The sequence below is a fragment of the Tupaia chinensis genome, unplaced genomic scaffold (genome assembly GCF_000334495.1).
Source record: "Tupaia chinensis unplaced genomic scaffold, TupChi_1.0 Scaffold141791_1, whole genome shotgun sequence".
NCBI classification, from domain to species: Eukaryota; Metazoa; Chordata; class Mammalia; order Scandentia; family Tupaiidae; genus Tupaia; species Tupaia belangeri.
Genome location: NW_006201648.1, coordinates 22,489 through 27,153, shown reverse-complemented (window position 1 = coordinate 27,153; position 4,665 = coordinate 22,489). Strand labels below are relative to the sequence as shown.

Below are 4,665 nucleotides of genomic sequence, written 5' to 3'. Positions count from 1 at the left end.
ATTTCACTAATTGTTTGTCATGTTGAAGCTAATTGTCACTTTTGTGTAATTTTGCACAGATTAAGCCTCAGAGGTAATACCAAGATACACCAAATTAAGAGCCCTTGTTTATGACACTGGGAGAATTTTTTTCATCTGTAGATAACAACAAAGTGATTTGGAACTGTGTCTTAAGCACGTGAGGATCTTGGTTGGACCATCTTGTGGCTCTCAATGATGTTATCAAGGATGAGAATTTATTCCAGATCTCTTCTCTACTCTCCCCTGAGTTTTCCTTTTGATAAACATATTTACATGGCTTATTATACTTATTGATCACAATAGTAATAGTTTTCTTATCTGTATTAAGAAAAAAACCGCTTAATAGTTTTTCCTCAAATCTAATTTCTATTTTTTTCTTGTATATAACATGTCACTTGGTGTACAGACTTTTCTTTTTGTACATTTTTATTTTTCTGAAAATACTATCATAAACACTCCTATGTAAATATTGGAGTGTTTCAATATTAAACACTTGAATCTTTAATGGAATTTGCTCCTATGTATCAATTTTTTGTGAAATTTTTATTTTAATTATATGATAGAAGGATGGGGTACTTTTGATGTATCCATTTATATACATCAGAAATCATGATTTGTTGATTTTTTTATGTGGCTAGTAATATTTTTGCTTTTATACATTATAAGGTATCTGTTGCAAATATTCAGCCCTATTGTTATGTACCAGGAAAATCTTCACAGAGATTATGAAAATTAATAGGCATGTCTGTGTTTCAATTATCATTATTATTATTATTTACAAAAACAGGAAGAGTTTTTCTTAATTTCCCAATTTTTTTTATTTTAGAAAATTTTTTTTATTTATTTATTTTACATTTTTTAATACATTCAATCACATTATTTAGCTTACAAGGTGATCCTTTCAATATAAGAACATTTCTCCCCAGTCGAGTTGATAAAAATATAACAACATTACCTCCCTGTCTCAACATTTTCCCCAATATTTTGATCATTAATTTATTTTGTAAAACTGAGGCAATAGCATTTGGTTGTCATAAAATCATGTCGCATTTTTGAATAGAAATAAATGAAAAATATGTCATGGATTTTCCAGCAACCCATTATATTCTCAGTGAATTAGAGTGGAGGCCATCAGGTGGCAAGATGGTGATGATATGAGACTACCCGTGGCTGACTGTATTTTGAGTCTTGAACCTGACAACTTGGTTTCTCATTTCCCTTTCTATTTCTTTCTCGTAATTACTTCTCTGGTGAATGTACATGCCCTTTGGCAAATTTAAAAACTAATAATGATAAATAAAATTAAATAACAATTCTTAAAACAATAATTAGTGTTAGTCAATAACATTGTTTCATTGCAGTACCTATTCCTAGTTTCAGAGTCAGCAGATATATTCTTCTGGATCACAAACCTTTTCTTTCTTACTTTGTTTTTTTCTTTTTACTTTTAAAGGCAATCACTATTATTTTTAAAATTTGTTGTGGGGCATGTGTGCTTCCCAGATAGAGACAGAGACAGAGAGAGGAAAAGTGAGAAAATGAGCCACTAGGTCTGGGACTTGTACAACAATTGGTCAGGGTCTAAACAAACATGCCACTTGCTGGCCCTTATGTCAGGGGGCACATGGATTCACTAGAGAGAGACAGAGAGCAAGGAAGTGAGACAGCACCACCTCCATGAAATGGTCATCCACAATAACCTATGCATCATTTTTTCCTCATATCAGGATTTTGGACAACACATAAACCCTTTGTTTGTTTACCAAATCATCTGATTTGGGACTCAAGTAACAATTTACGTCATGTGGGATTCAGCCACATTAACTACCATTCCATGGGCTAGCCCTGTACCTTTATTTTTATTTCTTGTCTTACACAGTCAAATACTTTTGCAATTCCTTCATAAAAGATAAATAATACTTTTTCTTAGTATATTCTTAGCAGAATATATACTAACTTTTACTAGGATGAAATCCAAGTGTTTTTTACTGTTGAAATGTCTGCAATTGCATAATCCTTATGAAAGAATTCAAACCATACTTATTCCTTATATATAAGAAAAATGGAAGCATAATTTCTAAGTTTTCATGCTTCATATTTGATAATACAGGATATTATGATGATAATTGCTTGATTTTATATTTTGTATGAGTGCATATTTTGATGTGCCCAATTGTAAAATTTACTAGAATATTGGATCCTCAATTTATAAACTATGATTCTTTTTCTTGTGCAATATATATCAAAGTGTGGTATACCCATATTATTTAATTCTTTGTACTTAATTGCACAGATGATTGAGTATAATTTTAAAAAGTTATAAAATATTCTTATAATAGTTTATCTGAAATTTATTTGTGCTTATCATCTGGGTCTAGGTACCCACAGATAACCTTGGCAATTACAGCTCCTCCTATTCATGACTACTGTGGTCCAGTATGTGATCCCAAATTTACACTGTCTTACCCAGCACCAAACTGCAAGGGTGTTCATTGGAAATAGTTTCAGAGTTTAGCCTAATAGAATGAACATAGACAGGAAATAGCTTACATATAATAAGGTAGGAAATTGTTTATAAAATAAATGTAGGAAAACAATAATTATATGAATTAAGAACTGTGGTGTTCTATGTTTCATTTATTAATTACTTTTTTTTTCTTTTCATCTGTGTTTTTTTTTTAAAGGAGACTGTATTATTTTCTGGAATGACCTTGAAACCTCACCATACACAAAGCTACCAAAGTAGTTACAGCCCCATCTTCGATCACAAAGCCTGCAGCGAGATCGAGAAGCCACAGCTATTGATTCTCGATCATCGCTACCACCCACCTTCCCAAGTAAAGTATCCGTAGTCTGCACTCAGCATCGAGGAAGCTGGTCATAGCACTGGAGCTAAATCAACTATCTTCATGACAGGTGTCCCACACAAAATAGCAGGAGCAACAGCAGGGAGGTCTCCTCACATGGCTTGTGTGATGGCGCCATGCAGATTGAAGCTGGGAGGTGACTTTCTTGCTTTCCAAGCTTTGCTTACAGAGAGCGACAGGATGGGTGTGGTGTCCATCCCACTCTCCCCCCCACCTCATATTTGGAAATGATGTACACAGTTCAGTATAGAGAAAACTCGAGGTGTCACATTGGAAAGTTTGTTTTTGGCTCTGCCATGGATGGATGTGCATGTACCCTTGAGACTTTGTCTTTCTGCTAATGTCAGTTCATGGAAGACTTTCAGACAGGGCAGAAAGATGAAGCAGGCAGGGAAGCAGAGACCATCATGTGGGACCTATAGGTAAAGCCAAGGGCCTTTGTGAATGCTAAGCAAGGTCTAAATTTGAGCAATCTTAGTGGGGCGAAAGTGAAGACATGGCACGCAGAAAAGAGAACAGGGAGGTGACTAGCTGGATATGCGAGGCCGGGAAGTTAGGACCTGGGAAGACACAGCGAGTTCTCTCTGGGCTCATCAACAAGGGGTTGCCTGCAGTCGACCAAGACAGGAAATCCTGGAGAATGAAGCAGTTTGCATTTAGTACAATGAGGGATGGTATACACAATGTTGCCAGGTGGTGTGAGGGTTAGAGCACTGGACTCTCACAGGGCTGACCTTGGTTCAAATCCCCAACATGGTTGCTTGCTTTCACTCTCTTTCTCTCTCTCTCTCTGGTCAAATTGAAGAATAAAATAATAAGTAATAAAGAAAATAAATAATTTTTAATAAAACAAGAATGTTATGCAAAATGTCAAGAGAAAATGTGAATGGTATCTACAAAAACATGAATGGTATCTTAATCTATAATCTCCTTGTCTTTACATTACACCAAATTTTAAGAAAGACTTTGTTTACTAGTGACAAAAGATTTCAGGATATATATAGTATATTTTTTATACACATACACATATACATACATATGAAAAGGTCATGTGCTCCATAAAAACATAAGACATTTTAGTCATTAATAAACTGCATATATGTTAGTACTCCTATAACATAATAGTATAGGCCATATCAATTCCATGTGCTGTGTGAAATATCATCTAGGTTTGTGTAAGTGCAATCTATGATGTTCACAGAATGAAATTTTGTAGAAATGCATTTCTTAGGACCAGCAAATTGTGCAATGGTTATGTCATTGGATTCCCACATGGCTGAGCCAAGTTTGAGTCTCAGACCTGGTGGCTTGAAACTCAGGCCTGGTGCATGTATGCATTTGCCCAAAATCCCAAAATGAGAATGAAGGAGAAAAGATTATGGGGGCAATTCACCTGGGCATGATTTTTCACTTTCACCCTCTCTGCCTCTGTCTGTCCCTGTGGTGAGTGCATGTGCTCTACAGGAAAAATCTCTCTAAAAAATAATTTTAAAAATTGAAAAATACATTCTCAAAATTTTATCTTACTAAAAGATATTCAACTGTGTGTACATAACCACCACCTCATTGATTTCATTCATTGAACTGTTGCTTGAACAAATGCAAGAAACCAAATCAGCTTATAAAAACTGGAAGTATTTCTATAGTTTAGAATGTATCTAAGCAAAATCAGATAGTACAATTCTGGATGTAAAAGGCAAATTTTGTTTTGTTAATTTGTATTTTGACTGTGGCAGGAGTTCAATTTGTTTTCTTTAGAATTTGCATAGGTCATGTA

General features: G+C 34.6%; 1 protein-coding gene across 1 annotated transcript in view; it reads right to left on the bottom strand.

The window, feature by feature from the left end:
- The window catches only part of LOC102498442 (vomeronasal type-2 receptor 116-like), a gene marked incomplete at its 5' end in the record, with an annotated part of 24,433 nt that overhangs the window by 826 nt on the left and 18,942 nt on the right, over positions 1–4,665 (bottom strand).